The 19,900-nt window shown below is 40.6% G+C and overlaps 1 protein-coding gene across 9 annotated transcripts in view; it reads left to right on the top strand.

The window, feature by feature from the left end:
• The window catches only part of Cdkal1 (CDK5 regulatory subunit associated protein 1 like 1), a 549,424-nt gene that overhangs the window by 232,237 nt on the left and 297,287 nt on the right, over positions 1 to 19,900 (top strand). The gene's annotated exons all lie outside the window — the stretch shown is intronic.

Below are 19,900 nucleotides of genomic sequence, written 5' to 3'. Positions count from 1 at the left end.
GTACTTCTCCCTTTAGCAAGTAACTTGGAAAACTTCATTCAGTACTCAACCCTGAGTGTCACAATGTTTGTGTTCTAAACACAGTTCTTTATTCAGGTTATATAAAGCTTTTATCAACATGAATTTGTGTAATAGAATAAAACATACCCTGATTCATTTATTGACATAAAAGCTACTTTTTTTTTTTTAACCATTTGTTTTTAACTTATTCCTTTCCTATGTTCACATTCAACAGGCACTGATGAGAAAAAGAAACAAAGGGAGCTTGTTGGCTCTTGGTAACACTCTGTTTTTAGTGCTAGGTTTTGTTAGTTCTGCGAAAACCTGAAAGATTGTCTTTTCTGCAGCATGATTCCGGGAAACATTTTCTAGGAGGGGTAGAAGTTTGGATAGAAACCATCTGTATGTATCTGGCCTGGCATTTTTGACTGGTGCTTGTTTTTTCATGTATTTGTCTGGTAATGAGGATATTAAGTATGACTGAGCTATATACCAACCACTACAAATATAGGAAGCAGCAGTACTTGTGAAAGCAGCAGCAACATTGTGAAATTCCATAGACTTTTCAAAAATCTATCTCATTTCACTTGGAAAGACTGAAAAATATAAAGGGATAAATTTTTATGACTGTTTAGGAAATGAAGAATTTTATTTATTCATTCATGATTGATACTTATGTTTCATATGGTTGTATCATGGCTTACATAGAACTCTCATGTGTCATATATGACTTAAGAAAAAGGGAACATGGATTTCATAAACTGGTTAGAGAGCTTCTGTAAATGCTTTCAGCTTAGCAGTCGGATTTCTCTTCTGAGCAGCGTGCACTTTCTTCCGGGGTTGTTGGTAGTGTCAGCTGTTCAGCTTTGGGCTAGTGATGATGAGTGACTCAGCTCATCACAGGCTAGCAACAGTTAGTGGCTGCTCACAGAGCAAGTTCCGGAAGATTGCGCTAGTAATTTTCACCAGTAGTTTGTGTGTTATTTTCATTCTGAATTGAGTGTTAACAATGTAAGCTTGAAACTTGTCCTCTTATTATCTGTATCTTAGAGTTGAAACTGAGACCCTGGTTTTTAGGCTGCTGGCTCAGTTGATTGCCATGTGGCCTTGTTGTGGAAGCACTTGCTAAGGGAACCAGTGTGTGCAGGAGGGTTTCTGTAGGAAGTTTGGTTTTGGGACCCTGCTCTGCTGCTCCCTGCCAGGTGATCTGACAGGCTGTCTGACCTCTCCAAGCTGTAGTTGCCCCTTTAACATTATCTGTTGTCAGAATTCTAGATGGCATATGCCTATTGTTGACTGTGTGAAAGGGAGTGAAGTAGATATGTTTCTTATAGTAAAGGAATCTAAAATGAATCCAGGAGGAAAAAACTAATTTGCATAGAGCATTGAAGCAACAGATGTGTGACTGTGGTGGTCCAATCCCAGGCTTTACTTTTGCTTTTAAGTGTCTTCTATGAGAAATGTCTTTATAGATGAGCTAGTTAATATGACAGCCGCTTTTAATTTTCTGATTTTGAAAGATACAAATTTTCATCTCATCATAGGAAATACAAACGTATAGGCACATGCTGTAAATATGTTGAGTGGGTAGTGTTATCTTTGTTTCTGCAAAGGACCTTGAAACTTTGAGGGTCTCATCAAATTTCAAAGTCTTCATTTTCAAATCACAAAAGATAATTTTACAGGTAACAGAATAGAAGAAATGTCCCTTTTTATTTCTAAGGTTTTAATTTATTCTTTAATAAATTGTGTGCCTTTGAGCCACAACCGTTCTACCCTTATTTAGAAAGCTTGCCCCATAATGAGTAACTAACTCAAAGATGAGGTCTAAGTATGTGACCAGTAAATGCCTTATTAGCACAGGTAAATTTCCTTCCTTAAAATCGTCCCCCTAGGCCCTGTCTCTTCCCTTCCTCTCCCTTTTCCTTTTCTGGATTTTTGAGACAAGGTCTTGCTGTTTGGGACTTTGAACTTGCTATATTGACTAGGGTGGCCTCAAACATGTAGCAGTCTTCTTGCTAGAATTTCAGGTGCGTGTCACTGTTCCCTGTTTGGTGACTTTTTCTTTCTCTTTCTTATTTTGTTTACTGGCTTCTGTGTACCAGTAACAGGATTTTTTTAAAACTAAACTTATGTACACTAAAATTAGAAGTCAGGTTTTCTGTCATGTAATAAAATGTACAATAAGTATGTAATTTCTTCCTTAGTGTCAAAATCTTGAGATGTTTTATGTTTATAAAAACTTATCTCCTATCTCTATCGATAGCGAATGTATAGACTAAAGTCCAATTGAAAGGCAAGCAGCACTTAGAAAAGAATGTAAACCAGTCTGGAAATCATTCTGGATAAAATGGCCTATTGAGGTGTCAAATCCGCTGCACTTGAAGTCTCCTGCCCAGAGTGCACTTAGGAACTTTTGAATAGCAATATTGGAATCGAGATTATACTCTGTAAACAGAAACATTAACTTCCCTTATGCAGAAAGCATATTTAGTTGGTTTCCTCACTACTTTCCTCTTCTTCTTGCCCACCTTAGTCTTCTGGACTCTTTTTACATTTTGAGTGCTCTACAGTTGGGAGCAGATTGACGCTTGTGTGTTGGGAGATCCTCTTCCTGCCTTAGTCTCTCTGCCGAGTCAGGGCATTTTTTTCCCTTTAAGGAAATCGAAGGATAAACATGATTCCTGGGCTGAGATTGTTGTGCTCCTTGTAGCTGCATTTTTAGGTACCTAGAAGAACATGTCAGGCAGTGATCAGGACTTTGTTGGGGCTAGAATGAATTCACAGACTGGTGTTCCTGTTTTGTTTTTTGTTTGGTTTTTTGTTTTTTCTTTTTTTTTTAAAGGATATTTGTATTGATTTTTTTTTTCTAGCAGCTAATCAATCAGTTTCAGTTGTGTTCTCGATGGAGCGAAGCTCTGTGTGTGTGCTGGGTGAGTGGTGTGGAAACAGCACCTTCCATTGCTGTCTCTGAATCAAAATGTGGGGATGATGGATGGGCTGTTTTCACAGCTATCCTGTGCTTTTCTAGATCTTGTTTGTGCATTACCCCACCCCACCCCCATGCACACCATTTCCTGCCCTCATAAATCTGAAAAGCCCTTGCACAGTAGTGACGTTAACCAGTTATAGGATTTAATACAAATTATGGATGGAGTATTCAGAATAGGAAGAAAATTTCTTGATGTCTAGTGATTTCAGTATTCTTGTTGAAATTTTGAAAATCAAATTCAGAGCTTAAGGCTGGCGAAGAGCACTGCCTGTTATGGCTAAGATTAATTGTGAAAAGCAAGGAGAAGGACATTGCTTCCTGCTACGCTGGGTAGTTAATGCTGGGAGCAATATTGGATTTTCTGTTGTATTATCCAAATTGCTCAGTTGTGGAGTTTGCATGAAGCCCTGACTTGACTATCACCTCTAGTGATGATTACTGTATAATGATTTTGCTCCAAGATAAAAAAGGGACCAATAATGGCATTCTATTATTTTGTGTGGCAGTTAAGTGTCTAATTCTCTCATTTTTTTTCCATTTGTGCAATATTCAAATAAAATAATCAAGTAAATATCTCTTATAGATCACTTTCATTTGCATGTTTGCTATACATTGTCAACTCTAGAAGGGATTTAAGTATCACACATTAAATGATCATATGTAATGGAATATGAAAATGAAAGCTTCGTAAAGCTATGCTCTACTTTGAAAGAGGGAAGATTATTTTGCTAACCTGGAAGTCTTGGCTATCTAGGAAAGCAAGAAAAGGAAAAGCTCCATAATTTCATGAGCACACGAAGGCAAATACATAGTGCACAGTGAGACATCTATTTGCTTGTAGGCTTGGAACACTAGCAGGCTCATTTATCATCATCCAGATAGGACTGAAGACCTGGCTGACAGTTATTGAGTACTTATTTTGCAAAGGATAGGGATTAAAAAGATTAAAACCAGGTGGACTGTGTTTTAAGGCACTCTTCTCTGTTTAGGAAAGTTGGTACCGAGTGGAAGTAATGAGACAGTGCCTCACCTTGCCCTCGCTGCCTACAGCTCACTATGTAGCTGAGAATGACCTTGTACTTCTGACCCTTCTGTCTCTGCCTTCAAAATGCCGGTATTACGGGCATGCATCACTGTACCTGATTTTGGAATGGTGAAAAATTAAAGTCTAAAGAACCATGAAGCAAGTCTTAGGATAAGAGCTCATCGACCTTTCTTTAAAATAGAAATAAGGGCCTTTGGAGTTGAAAGCATACCTGAACATCTAGCATGGTGCCAGCTGGTCAGCATCCTTTATGTTTCTCTCCACCCTCTCTAACTCTGGCATTCCCTGCTGGGCAGTTTGCTCATCTTGCTGGCTGTTGACCCTGGGTCATCAGCTGCTTCATCTCTGATGACCTCTAATATTCAAAATACCATTCGGAATCTTGTGGGGAATGTTATGCTAGAGGCCTATGACAAAGAAACCCCCATGTGGCTGTGAGTTAAACTGACTATTGGAACTATATGGCTACTGTTCATGCAACATTTCCAGAGTATTTGTTGGAACTAGTTTGTTTTCTGCTAATAAGCTGAAGCCTTGGAAAAGCTGTGATCTCAATATATGGTATGATTGATTTGGGCAGTTTTTATAGGAGACATTATGTTTGAGCATACGTGGTAGTGTGTATGGGTTTGGTCAGTGCTCAGTATATGTTGGGTGTGTGGCTAATATAGAAATTCAAGCCTCATGTAATTTCCCGTGCTGCTTGGGGCCTGTACGGAAAATGTGGCACCGAAAACCCATGTTTAAGAAATGAGCAAGAAATGCCACTTGGCTTCAGGTGTTCATCTAGTGTAGTTAATTGAACACAGACTTGGTTATGTGACACAGATGTCTAGTGGTGATGGCTTTCCCAGATTTCAAGCAGACTAACTGCGGAGACTCATGTGCTGATGCTTCAGAGGTATCTACCATTTTATGGATCGGGTATCTGCACTTAGTTCCACAGTAATGGCTAGTGCAGATACATGCATTTGTGTTGGGTTTTTGTGTTCTTAACAACATTCTGCAAATTAGTCTGGGTGACAGTAGGACATGAGTTCCCCCAAGGCTTTGTTTTTAGAGTTTGTATTGAGGCTGATCTCTTTCTGGGAAGGTTTTGGTGAACTTTGAAAGTTGTAAGTCAGTTTGGAAGGTTCTTCAGGGGAATTTTAGCCACCCTCGAAAGATGCGAAAGCGATCCTGTTACCTGGTGGTTTCTGAACCTGACCTCCGTGGGATGTTTTTTTGGGAAGAAACACTACTTTGTGAGGCCAGCTCAGGCTCATTCTGCAGAGTCTGCAGTTTCTCACACTGGCTGTCAGTTCCCTTCATTTGAAAACTTATTAAATTTCTTCTCCTGCTCCCGTAGATATTAAATTGCCGTAAACACCCTTACACAATGTCACGTATGGTGAGCACAATTTTCTGCATGAAAAACAATGTTTGTTAGTGGGACCTTGGCTGTCTGCAGAGGTTATAAATTCCTGTATTTCTTGTTATTTGTTGCCCTCTGTATGCTCTTTATATCTCTTGGTCAGTTATAACACATTTCTTACTGCTTGTGATATAGAAAAAGTTTGATTTACGTTGCTGACTTGGAAATGCTTGCTCTTTAATGCATCATTTCTGATATTGCTAACAAGAGGAGAGTGAAAGCCCGGAGGGCTAGAAAATCCAGCGGTGACAATATAGTTGAGTAAAAGGAAGTTGGTGAATAAATGAATTTAGTGATTAAGGAAATGAGTAATTACATAATTCTGTGAGTGTGTCTGTGTATGTGCGTGCATGTGTGTGTGTGTGTGTGTGTGTGTGTGTGTGTGTGTGTAGGTAGGTAGGTGTGTAAGCACGTACATAGGTCGAGGTGGAGAGCCACCTCAGAACCCTGACAGCCCTAGTAGGCTCTGCCACTGCTCTACATCCTTACAGTTAGCACATCCTTATAGCTAGTTCTTATAAAAACTATAATATTAATTCTTGAGAATGTCATGCAATGTACTTTGATCATATTTGCCACTGCCTCAACTTCTCCCAAACACAATGCCCCTTTCTTATTCACCTGACTTTGTGTCCTCAAACAACAGTTAAACAATAAACCAGTAGGTGTAATTGTACAGCCCATAAATTCTTCAGTGGAACGCTGGAATGTATTCAGCCTAATAGGGCCATACCTTCTTAAAGAAACCTGATTCTTTCTCTCCCAGCAGCTATAAATAGCCAATAGTTTCATAGATGGGGTCGAATTGTATAACCCCCTCTCTCTCTATGTCGGTATTTTAGTTTGGCTTGTGATTGCACAGTGTACATGCTTTCACAAGCACTGTGAGTTCATGTGTGGAATTGCTGTGTTATCTCTGGAAAATATAGATTCAGTGTAATTTTGTTTTTTGTTTTTACTGCTTCCAGCTTTTGCAGTCTTTCCATCTCTTTTCTGATATGACACATATACCTTTGGAGGAGGCGTTTCTCCTCACCTTGTCCAGTTGTGGTTCTAGAATTAATCACCACTTGCTGCAAAATGTAACTTCTCCCTTGAGGGTTGTGAGATGCACTAATCTTTATGCAGGGTAATAAGTCATTATGAGTCATTTAATATTGTGCCCCTTTACTAGAATAATAGAAGTGGGATCTCCCCTATTGTCTATGACCTGTGTTGCCACAGGTTCTTGGCTCCCATCCTAATGCCAAGTATGAGTTCCATCTTGTGGAGCAGGTCGCATTAAAAGCAGGAAAATTCCTGTGCCATTTGTGCGACTGCTGAACCAGTCCGCATGCCTTGCCAGGCCAGTTGTGTTCTGTTTTGTTTTTGTCTTTCTAATTTTCAAGGCTGAGATTGAAGACAACTTTTTCTTCTCCTCTGGCAGTGTGTATAGTGCCCTCAAAACTATGAAAGTTAGCCTGATCTTATTAATGTGTTGAATTTCTAGTTAAGTAAACAGAATGTTGGTGAGATAGTAACTATAGATTTGAAATTTAAACTCAGAGTAAGTCTGGACTCTGGATCATTGGTTGAAATGCAAAAATCCCGCTGAATGCTTAATACAGTAGCTTTGTCATAAACCTGGTATTCTACGTTTTTCTCAAATAACTGAGATGAAGATGGAATATAGACCACTTGCCGAGGCATTGTTTAGAGAAGTGTTATGGCTAGATTAATGCTAACATATGATCAAAATATTCAGTGAAATAGTGAGGAAATTTACTATTTATGTGTGGTAACAAAAATGTGGCCTGAATTTTCCCATGTAATAAGTATCAGCTCTATTATTCATGTTAAGTTTGCTATACTCGTACATTTGTGCTGTTAAAATCAAACACCACAGACTCCTGGACATGGTGGCAGATATCTGGATTCCCATCTATACCCATGGCTGTTTAGATAGGAGGAGTGCTTGAATTCTGGCGTTCAAGACTAGCCTGAATAACATAGTAAGGCACCATCACAAAATGAAGTGGCAGGGAGTTTGGGAGATAACGTTTCGTTCCAGCACTCCACAGGTAGACACAAGTAGATCTCTCTGAGTTCAAGGCCAGCCTGGTCTTCATAGTGAGTTCCAAGCCTTCCAGGGTTTAATAATAAGACCCTGCCTCATAAACAATAAAATGAGACATACCTGGTAATTTACAAAGAACAGAAAGTTATTTACTCATAGTTCTGGAAACTACAAATCCAGGGTTTAATGACAGTCTGGTAGGGACCCAGTGTCTCTTTCCAGTGCCAGTTTGTTGCTTTGTGCTCTGAGTTAATGATAAGAGGGAAGGAAAAAGATCCCTGAAGGCCTTCCCTCCTCCTAAAAGACGTCACCTTTTAATGGTATAGAAGCATTGATTTGAATTTTGTGTAGATGCTGTTTGTTCTTTTAGGATACAGGTGTAAGTCACAAATCTACCCTGAAGTTTCCAGTAGCTCACAGGTGCTTCTTATGGTTTCAGTGGCTGTAAACTTCCACAATTCTGAAGTTCCTATTAATCCATCAGTGACAGTTTTCGGGAGTACCGAGAAGTACCTGGCCCATGGGCACAGACAGCTGTGAGGCCTGGAGGAGGCTTTGCTCTTTTCAGCCCGTGAGGATACTTGCTGCGTGTGTGCCCTTCCACGTGTGAGAGTGCAGCCAGAGGCCCCATCCTTGCAGCAGAATTTTCCTTAATTAGATGCTGAAGTTACTGGCTCTCTGTGGCCTTCCAGCCTCTCGAACTGCGAGGAATAAATATATGCTGTTCATAAATTACTTATTCCAAGATATTTTATAGTAGCTGTCTGAATAGATTAAGGGAGCTATGTGCTAGGCAATGTATATTTTAAAAACTCCACAAGTTTGGGAATCAATAGCCTAGATCTTTTGTGTGGTTGGGGGGGGGGGTTGGCTGGCTTTTAATTTTACCAAAATTTCTTTCCTTAAGTATCATCTTTTTTTTATGAAGATAGTTGATTCTTTCAAAGCAGAATTTCTTACAGTTAGCATAATCAAGAGACCTTTAACTCCCTTAAACATGTTTTATAAAACAAACATGCCTTATATTATGGAAATAATCCCTTGCTCAATGCTAATGAACTAATTAGACTTGTATTAATTGCTTTTCTCTTGTTGTAATAATACATCATGACTAAAGAAACTTACAGAAGTAAGAGTTTTTTTTTCTGTCCATCATAGTGAGGAGGGACCGGGAGCTGAGGGCCAGCATCTGCAGCTGCAGACAAAGCAGGGAGAACGGAAGCAGGGCCTGGTCCTGAATTCTCAGAGCCTGCCTCCAGGGATGCACCTCCTCCAACAAGTCACCTGGGGGACCGAGTGTGCAAATGCCTGAGCTTAGGAGGGATATTCTCAGACCTTTGGTTTCCATAAGTACTGGAGGATTGTATTGGTGCCTGTAATTTTGTGTGTAATTTTTGGAAGAATAAATTTAAGAAATTAAATTTTTTTTTTTTATATTTTAGAAATTTACATCTCAACCAGATTAGAAAACATCTAATTTGATTTGTTTGCACAGTAAAACATAGCATAGTTGAGAATGGTAGTTTAAGGAAAGGAAGATTATGAGCAGCAACTCCTTAGGAGAGACACCAGGGCGGAGGGTTCTGCCTGAGAAGTGAGCAGTGCAGCTTGCATATGGCACCTGTTAGGCCCCATATCCTCTGGCTGCATCCTCCGCTCACACTGACTTTGACCCAGGCTCCACCCTGTTCTCACCCTACTCTGAATGTAACAGTTCTTTCTTCTTTCTTCTCCCAACCCTTTGTGTGTGCATGTGTAGACATGTGTGTGTGCACACGCCTGTGCCTATTTTTTGAAATTGGATCCTTCATTGAACCTGGAGCTCACTGATTTGTCTGGGCAATGAGCTCTAAGGATTTTCTCATCCCCCATCTCCCTGGTCTTGGCTATAGATTCACACTGACACCCAGTTTTTATATTATAGCTTTGTTAGGGGTCCAAACTCAGCTCTTCGTGCTTGTGCTGGAGGCACAGGGATTCTCTGTGTAGCCTTGATCATCCTGGACTTGCTTTGTAGACCAAACTCACAGAGATCTGCCTGCCATTGTCTCCCTGACTTCTGGGAGTCATCGGTGCGCCATTGCGCCCGCCCCTCACTTCTTTTCTATGAGAGGTTTCTTGGTGGCTTTTGCCACTGAGTGGCTTTATTTGGGGAGAGATGACAAATTAGGTGGCTTGCCTGTAGTCTCAGCACTCAGGAGGATGAATCAGAGGATGGCAAGTTTCAGATCAGCATGTGATACTTATAGAAACCTTATCATGCATAACTGCATGCAATAATAATTAATGACAATGAGGCCATGATTTTGAAGATCAGGAAAGGGTATGGGGAATTTTGGAGAGAGAAGGAAGGGACGAATTCTGTAGTTATAATGTCAGTAAAAAGGACAAGACTTAGATATGACCCCCTGGCAGGTGGTTCTTGGTTCTTTCTTTTGCAGGATGGAGGGTCCTATTCTCCTTTATGAAACTGACTTCTCTGAAAAGAAAGCACTAACTACCTTAAGAAAAGTGCTATAGCAGCCTGTTAACTTCCAAATTATCATTTTACTTATGCATTCCTCCAGTAAATATTTGTTGTGGGCCTAATATATACCATTTGTCATGCCAAATTCTTACAATTCAGTGGTGAATTAAATAGGCGTTCTCAGTAACTTAACAGAAGAAGAACAATGAATACAGAAAAGGGATACAAAATAGGAAATATATTTACTCTTGAGGAAACAGTGAAGTTATAGAGGATAAAGGCTGTAAAGAATGCAGCCTATCTTGGCAGTGGCTTGTTTTTCCAGGATTTTCCTTGTTCTCACCCTCCTTTCATTTTTTTATTTTTAATTTTAATTCTTTATTAATTACACTTTATTCACTTTGTAGCCCCCCTGTGGTTCCCTCCCTCCTCCCGTCCCAATCCATCCCTCTCCCACCCTCTGCATGCATGCCCCTCCCCAAGTCCACTGATAGGGGAGGTCTTCTTTTCCTTCCTTCTGATCCTAGTCAATTGGGTCTCAACAGGAGTGGCTGCATTGTCTTCTTCTGTGGCCTGGTAATGCTGCTTCCCCCTCAGGGGGAGGTAATTAAAGAGCAGGCCAATCAGTTCATGTCAGAGACAGTCCCTCTTCCCATTACTATGGAACCCACTTGGATACTGAACTGCCATGGGCTACATCTGTGCAGGGGTCTTAGGTTATCTCCATGCATAGTCCTTGGTTGGAGTTATCAGTCTCAGGAAAGACCCCTGTGCTCAGATTTTTTGGTTCTGTTGCTCTCCTTGTGGAGTTCCTGTCCTCTCCAGATCTTACTGTTTCCCACTTCTTTCCTAAGATTCCCTGCACTCACCCTCCTTTTAAATCACTACTAACAGGAAAGAACCATCTAGTCAGCATTTTCCAAGTCTTGCAGACTCAGCCTTGTACTACCTGCTTCCATAAGACTTGTCTATTAACTAGGTCTGAATTCTAGTTTCCAGATGGGAAACCTGAGGAGAAAAAAAGAATAAATGGCTTCCTTAAGGTTACTGAGCCAACAGCTGTGGAAGCAGAATAGCAGCTATCCTGGTCTTGATCAAAATGACAAAGTACTGTGCAATATCCAATCCCACTGTTACCAGCAAGCACAGTGGCTTATGAGGCTGTGCATTGGGAGCTAGGAGTCCCTGGTTTTACGAGTTTGGGCTTACTCCATCCACACTTCATGGTCTCTGTTAATAGGACAGCAATTCTTAAAAAAAAAAAAAAACACAAAAAAACATAGTCCTAATTTTACTACATCCTTACATAGTGGAAAGCATACTTTGGTTTATCTGACTAAACTCAAGAATAAGGAGGAAGGACCTGAGAAAACAGGGCACTGACTGGGAATTACATGGTGTTCTTTACAACTTGTGTTTTAATGGCTACATATGTACATATGCATGCATGGTTTCATATGTCCATGCTTAGGTCATTTTTTCAGAGGAAACACCAGACTTCAAGCATGTTTTCCATGTTGCAAGGTGTATGCAGATTGCCTATGACTTATGCTAACATGGGGATGCTTTATTGGTTGGTCAGGGTAGGGGCTAAGAGTCTATATTTTTAAACTCCCAGGTGATCCTGATAGAAGGTGTCACAGTAGATAAAACGGTCCTAGAGAATGTAATTTCCATGGTCCTTCATATTTTGGTCTTCTGGCTGTTCTTGAGCTATCACCTCATGTCACTTAGCAGCGTAGTCTCAGCCCCAGCCATACAGAATTCTTTGTTCATTTGTTGGGACAGGGCTTGCTAGGAGTAGAGTAGTCTTCTTTCTACACTTAACGCCGTCCACTTGACCACCTTGTCAGTGAGGACTGCCTGCGGCTTCCTTATCCCTATGGTTCAATTGATGTTCAGTAAATGTGTTTTGAATGAGCGCATGCTGTGTGCGGTGATGATTCTCATAACTGGATAGGAATCCTTAGTAGCTAGAGGTAGAGAATGTTCTCAAAAGGAACCTTGTACATGTCTGATTCCTCAAGTTGGAAGGACTAAGCCACCCTGGTGTACTTGATTGGTAATGAAAGATGGATTGTTCACAGATGTGCGGTCATTTAAGGGAGATGACATAGACTGGGCACATGTGAATAGTAATATATACCCATTTATAGCACATAAACAAATTATAGCAATCTAGAGAATATTTGAAACAAAGGCCAAAGGCTTTTTTTTTTTTTTTTTTTTTTTTTTTTTACGTAGGGATTGTTGAAGAAACTGATTTGAAAAGAAAAGATCAATTTTCTTTGGGGGAAAAATGAGCTTGCAATAAACTCTACCAAGTGAATTAATTTCCATTTTTATATCTATATTTGTTCACTGTAGTAACATCTGGGCTTTATTTTTCAGACTTGAAATAACTTATATTCGATGGTCTGACCTTTACTTATGATTGCACTGACTTTCAGATGTAATTCACTATGTAATTAGTTCATGTAAAAAAGACAGGGAGGTGGGAGGAGCTTGGCTTGGTGTTAAGTGGAGCAGAAATTGAATAAAGATTTTTAAATAACTTCTCTAACATGATTAGCCCAATATTTAAATTTATCCAGCAATATTTTTGGATCTGGGTTTTTAAGTAATATATGCTTATTGTAAATTCATAAATATTTTGAAAAATAACTGTGTAAAATTTGAAAACTAGTGTTTTTTTCTCAGGTTCCCTAACATTTTGCATTTTATTGCATGTTTCTTGACTTAAATTGATGACCTTTAAAATAGCTTAATTTGAAAAATACAAGAGAATTGTGATTTTCTTTTTAGATGGCACATTAGCTGAGTTCAGTGTGTATATTATTCTTAATTGTTTCTACTATTATTTTATTTAACAAACATTTGTCGAACACGTCTTAAGTAAAGGATTTGGAATACAAAGACAATGCTATTTATGTTTTGCATTTTCTCTGATGAATGCTGGAATATTAGAACCAACAATGAGTAATTTCTAACTAGAACTTGCTATAAAGTTATAAAACAGGGTGGTTTTCTCTTAATAAATATGATTAGAGTAATAAATCACATGGCCCTCCAGAACAGTAAGTGTGCTACCTAGGATACGGTATATATACAAAAGAGAAAACTAAATGAAAGCCTGGTAGGATATATTTTGGGTGAAACCAGATCCTTCTCAAATGGGAATCAGCTAATTCTTGATATCATAAATTTAAGCACAGTACTGCTGAATGTTCTTAAACATGGATTCCAGGAATCAAAACTATTATCCTGGTGCTAGAGAGATAGCTCATCTCTCTAATTCAGGAATTAGTACTGCTCTTGCAGAAGACCGGAGTTCGATTCCCACCACCAGTGTCAGGCTGCTTGGCAACTGTCTGTATGTATCTCCACCTCCACAAGAACTAGTATTCACACAAATACACCAACCACAGACTCATATGTGTGTACAGAATGAAACGTGATAAAATTAATCTTTAAAAACACCACAACACTGCCAGTCCAAAGTGGAATCATTGTACGTCTCTAATTTTATTCCTTTTTTTTTTTTATTTCTGTGTGTGATGATTGTCTTGATGAATGCGGTGTGATTTTGACTATTAGTGATGTGCCATGCTGTTTTATCACTTCCTCTGTTGTCTGTGAATTGGATACCAGGCAATCTTTGTAGTTTTACCTCTGTCTGGCCGTTCCTTCCAGCTTTCTGTTTGCCCAGTGCCTCCTAACTGCTGGTGCTTGCTATCCCTGCTTGCCACCTGAGGAAGAGTTTAGAGTTCCTGCCCGATAAGCCTGCTCCTCCCTAACGGGCTTTGACTTGTCCTTCACTGCCTCTTGGGGAAAGTGCTATCTATATTTAGGTATTGGCTGCTGCAAATGCCTTGCTACTGCAGTGCAGTTAACTGCATTGTAATAACTTGGTAATTTTGTCTTTTGATAGCAATTTAGGGAAAACCCTTCATAGAACTGCAATCACATTGTTCCGGGATGATGTCCTGTAGCTTTTTCCCTGTAGTCAGCTTTGCTGTCCTAGGCTGTTTTCTAAGATTAGATACCTGTTGTAAACAAAAGAACCCTGAGGGTCAGTCCTAGGTGTAATTTCAGTCCCTGAGATCTTAATGTACTGAGATGTGTTAGTAATATTCTAGAGAGAGTGACAGAGTGAAACCTGTCTGGACAGCAGCAGCAGAGGCAACAGGAAGGTTTAAAAAGGAAACTATTTCATGTTTATAGTGTAGCAGTCTACATAAGGTGGATACAGTAATGAAGTTAATGGTGCAGGGAGCTTAATTCTGCCATGTGTAGCCAGCAACTTGAAGCTTGGCATCCATGAAGATGCTTGAAGTCTCCAGCGTCCTCATTGGGGTAGCCCCAGTGCTTCAAATCTGCATTCTCGGCATGCTGCAGACTTGCACTAAATGAACTGTGACTTTTAATTTGGAATGTATTTGCAAACCAATTTCTATAAAAAATGGATTTATAGCTTGAAAATGGGTACCTCTGAAGTGCCGGGTAAATCCAGTCCATCTTCAGTGGGTACTTGTGTCTGTTTCCAATTTTAGGCAATTGCACTTGTGGTGTGCTTGTATTTTGCTTTAGTTTGTGGGAACTAGGGCTCCCTAGAAAGAAAAAATAAACCCACTTTTGTTCCTAGTTTATTTGCAAACCAGGTCAGACGCCCTTGATTAGCTCTCAGTTGGAGGATAATTTGAACCTTGACAGACTGAACCCAGACAGCAGGGGTTTTCTAGTATGGCCAGCAGATAGTGAAATAAAAGAAAAGCCAGTTCCAGTTCACAGGCCGAACAACAGGGCTGAACGGATGTGCTACGGTTAATGAGTAGTTGCTTCAAATATTTACGAAAGGCCCAAGGAAGAAAGAAAAAGCATCTTAGGCAGCTGTTTGTAAGGGAGCCCTATTAAAAACAAACATGCTGGATAAGGCCCCAGGGCTAATAGAGCTGTCAGATACCGACAGTGCCTCAAAGAACCGGTTCAAGGGACAGACATCCCCAAGACCTACTCAGACACGAGAGTTGCTTTGCTTTTTGTTTCATGCAGTAATTTGTTTTCTTTCATTTTTAAATTTATGTTTTAATTCTTCAACTATTCATACAGATACTATTTAATATTTTTCTAGACTACGAGGCTGAGTTACTGGGGTGAGATCATAGCAGCAAAATGTTGTTACTGTCACATACAGACTACCAGATAGTCTGCGTCTCCATACAATAGCAACTAACTTCATATGAAGTTGGGTGGAAGGTTTGCACCCAGCCTTATACATTATCTGTGCTTTTATATGAAGTTATTTGGTATTGTATGGAAATGCATGTTATATGGTTGTCTGTGTAGGACAGTAACAGCTTTTTACTATTATGACAATAACCCGGGAAAGCTCTGAGTAGACGTGGAGATGGGGTCAGAGGCAGTGAGGGTTTGGCTCTCAAGCTGAGTACAGGTGCAGTTAACCCTCCTGAGGATGCTTCTCAGGTTCTCTAGCAAGGCATCTACTTGTTTAATCACAGTACTCTTTAGCCATCAGCTGGGGTGAAAACAAAGTGTACTGGAATTATGTGGGTGCTTAACATTCATGTCTCCCCATTCTCAGTTTTAAACATTTCTTTATTTTTCTTTTTGTAAGATTTATTTATTTTCATTTCAGTGCATTGATGTTTTGTCTGCACATATGTCTGAAGGTGCAGATCCCCTGGAATTGGAGCTACAGACAGTTGTGGGCTGCCCTGAGGGTGCTGGGAATTGAATTGGGGTCCTCTGGAAGAGCAGCTAGTGCTCTAAACTGCTGAGCCGTCCCTCCGGTCCTATTTATTAATTCCTCGAAAAATGCAATTTTAGTTTCCCAAGGCTTGAATTTGCATCTGAGAAGCTTTGCACAGAGGCTATATGGAGGATCAAGTCACACAGATCTGGTTATTGGATCAACTGCATGGTTTTGGACCAGTTTCCCAACCATTTCCTGGGTGTCTATCCTCACTCTACCTTTTCTAGAGAAGATAAATGTGATTGCAGAGACCCCGGCAAACCCCGAGAGAGAAGCAGGCGTCTTCATAATCTGGCCCTGGCCTGTTCTGACCCTTATGTTCTGTCCTTCTCCAGGAGTGCTTTCAGGCATGCTTCCTCCAGCCCTATCTAAACTCCTAGGATCAGAAGCTGTGTGATTACCTGGAATGGTGTTTAATCACCTTGAATTCACACAGAGTCAGTGATGTAAGAGCAGATGAGTGGCTTTATAGGGGCCTGCCTGAGTAAGCCAGGGAGAAAAGTAGCCAGCACTTTTTTAATTTCCAGCCAAGTGTTGCTTATGTAGTAAACAAGGCTGTTCTAGCTTTGCCACTTAGTTAATGCAAATGTGCACACGCACACCACCCTATACATGAGGGAGCTGTATTCTGAGCTGCACATGCAAGAGGGTCAGCATCAACACCACTCATATTATTAGCCAAGAGTTCCTGTCCTGCTGTGTGGAGATGGCTCTCAGTATCACCCACAACAGTAACAGCAATGGTGGTGAAATCTGCAAGTCTCTCCTCCTTATTTATTGGATCTTAACTCCACTGATAACACTAAAATTTTGCTCTGCTCTGCAGTTATATTAGACCCTTAAACTTAGACTCTTTGTACTTCATCATTGTAATTTACACACTGGGCTGGGACATTCCCTTCAAGACAGTTTGTCTTGTGCCTCCAGCTGCTCCCCAATAGCCATTGTGCTGAATAAGCACTTAGTTCAGTATGTCCTTGATACAATTAATGCAGGCATCTGCAGAAGCGGCCTCGGCGGCAGCAGCTGCACTGCCTTATGGAAGCCAACTTCTGCTTAGCATTGTGATAAAAGAAATAGTTTTGAGCTGAAGCTAATGTTGGCTTATTTTTAGCATAAAAGAGTTGCACCTGCCGGGGCTAGGAGAGGCCTGAGGTTTGTTGATTACAAGTTCTTGTTAGTGCCATTGTTATTGGTAAAATGGGCATGATGTCATCCTTATGAAACCGAATTGGCACCCCGTCGAGTGACAAATAATTTACTCTCTGTGGTTTTAGCAGCATGGGCCATGTGTTGGGAAAAACTAGGATGCAGAGTTTTCACAGCTGAGTGCTGGGGGACTGCAGAGGTGTGTGACACTGAGAGGAATTGATACTTGTAATCAGCATGCACGGTAATGGCCAAGGTGTAATGAAACATAAGTGCACATTTAGGGTACCAGGCGGGGCCCTGGGGCTTTGCATGCAGTGAAACCACAGTGAGGAGCCAGGCAGCACCATGTGGTAGATTCTAGTTTTCTCATTAATCCTTCTGTCCTCTGAGTCAGGGCAATACTGACTCTGAACAGCACTTCATCTGTTCAGTGTCTCCTCTCAGCAGTGAATTGAGGTGATGTCATTCATGATCTCCACTGTCAGAAATATATTAAAATAAATCATGAACCTGATTTTGTTTGGGGGTGATGCTAGCCATCCTTAATGGCAGTCACATGATGGGCAATTCTAAACTGCTTACCATTTCAATAGTTATTTTAATAAAGTAGAGCAGCTGCTTATTTAAATTAGCCAAATGATCTTTGGCCTTTGAAACAACTTACAAATTAATGTATGATATATATGAAAAAGAGTGAATAATTACTAAAGTGTATTTTCTTTGATTATTTTAAAACCATATTTTTTACAAGCTGAAGAAGCGTTTGCTTCACTCATACCTTAAGATTATCTTTCAGGTGTGCTTTAGGATGAAAAAGAACTGTAATGAAAGTGCAGCCAGTGAGTGTCATAAGTGGCACTGAGCTGCGCACTGAAGAATGGTTGAAATAGTATAGAAGAACAATGTCTGAGGTCTGTTGCATAGTGTTTGGAACTTGCTGAAGTACTGGATATCATTGGGGCGGCACAGGGAAGGACAGCAAGGAGTTGGCATCTGGTTCTTTTTGTTGTGACTAGGAACATGAAGATTGCAAGGCATGGCATCTATTTGCTAGCACACAAGCAGCTTTAGTTAAGAACTCTCCCGTTACTGAGTTTTCTAGGCTACTTATAACAGCGCAGTGTTTCAGGATACCTTGGCAGGATTCTAGAGCTGCGACTGTTATTTGAGCACAGTCCGGTTGGTGATTTCAGCCCTTGAAGCAGTCCCCTGGGCCTCGCCCTCTGATATTGTGGATGCTCTGGAAATGGCAAGTGGAACTGCACATACCCAGTGATGTGGTTGGGAAGCTTTTCCGATAGTGTCATCACTGCCATCTCATTCTCCTGCTGGGCCCCACCTAGTGTCCAGGCACATCCAGCCCCTTTAAAATGCCCACATGATTTCCCCCACATTTGTTTTGAATATGCCTACTGTGAGATAAAATTTCCCCTGGCTTTCTGCCTCTGTTGTTTCTGTGTATTCATATAGAGCTGTGAAGTGCTTGAAAACCCTTGTTGCATGTAGAAGTGAACTATGCGGTGATAGACAAAAAACACATCAGCAGTCTTTTTGGATCTCCTAAAATTTGCCCATTTGTATTCAGATCCCAGCAGAACAATATTTTCCCCCACCAGCCATCATTTGCTAAATCCCATTTGCTGGCCAGGCAGACCATCAGCTCATACTGCCTGAATTCTGCCATGACCACCAGCCATGTAGCTAAGTTCTGAGCAGGTAACTTATTCAACAAGCTGCGGTCTTCTCCTGTGAAACTTGGAAGTAGCAACCCTACACATTGGGCACATTCTGAGACTTCATGTCTGTGAGACTTTATAGTAATGTGACTACAGTCACACTTTATACAGTTGCCTGCTGTGGTTCATGCTTACTCACAAGTTCTGTGGCACGCAGATGGTTAAAAGCCCATGCTTAGCTTATCTTCAGAGAGATCACTACACAGGGAAAGTAGGGGTAAGCCACCATCATGTTTCTTAGCTCTCCCATTTCTTAACTGCAAAGGTGTCCACATAACTATAGTTCAAAGGTCATAGACCAGAAATTTCAGGTGACTAAAGGAAATTAGCCAATTGTGGGAATATCTGGGCTCACCTTTCTTGGTTATTATTTTAAAACCTGTGATATAAAATTCATAGGAATTAAAGGAAAATATTATCAACATAAAAAGAATATCTTCATAATATAGCTTCTTTGCTTCTCCATTAAATAACAAAATGTATCTCTGTGGCTAGTAATTACATATGTTGGAAGTAATGGCTGATACTTCGGGTAATCTGGAATGAGGGTGGCACAAAATGAAAGAATCTTTAATCTCTCACAGAAAAGAATGCAGCCACTGTGATTACCAAAAAACTATAGAATTTCAGCAAGTGATAAGAGAAAACAAACTTGAAAAAATACTCCATTCCAAGCTCTGGTTTTTTTCTCAACGATATACATGATATACATGCATTGTTTCCTGTTGGTGTACAGGAAGCTCACTCCTGCCTTTCTTGTTGAAGAAGCCACAGTTATCTAGTGACAGAAAATGGCTTGTAAACACACTTAGCAGCATTGACGACGAGCCTGAGTACTTGCCCTCCTGGTAAGCAGGATCAGAGTAGCGGGCCTGTGCTGTCCTGGCCTAAGACCCCTGGGAATCTTTCAGTGCTTCCTGCATTAGGCATTCCTGAATCGTGTGATAAATATGTAAGGAGGAAATTTTTATTTTGCCCACTGCTTCAGAGGTTTCTGTCAATGACATTTGACCCAGTTGCTGTCAAGACTCCACTCAGTCAGTAGATGTGATCGACTGAGTGGCAGAGAGAGCTGCATAGCACTTGGTGGCTGGAAGGTTATGGTGCTGAGGTCCCAATATGCTCTTTGAGAGCGTGCCCCTGCCTAACTTTTCTCCACCTCCTCATGTTTCCATCCCCTCACAATAACACCACCAGCTGAGGCGCAAGCCTTCAACACATGGACATTTGTAGAACATTTAAGGTCCCAATTATAACCCTGCATC

This window comes from Meriones unguiculatus, chromosome 19, assembly GCF_030254825.1.
Source record: "Meriones unguiculatus strain TT.TT164.6M chromosome 19, Bangor_MerUng_6.1, whole genome shotgun sequence".
Lineage (NCBI taxonomy): Eukaryota > Metazoa > Chordata > Mammalia > Rodentia > Muridae > Meriones > Meriones unguiculatus.
The sequence above is the reverse complement of the archived record's forward strand: the minus strand, read 5'-3'. Positions and strand labels throughout refer to the sequence as shown.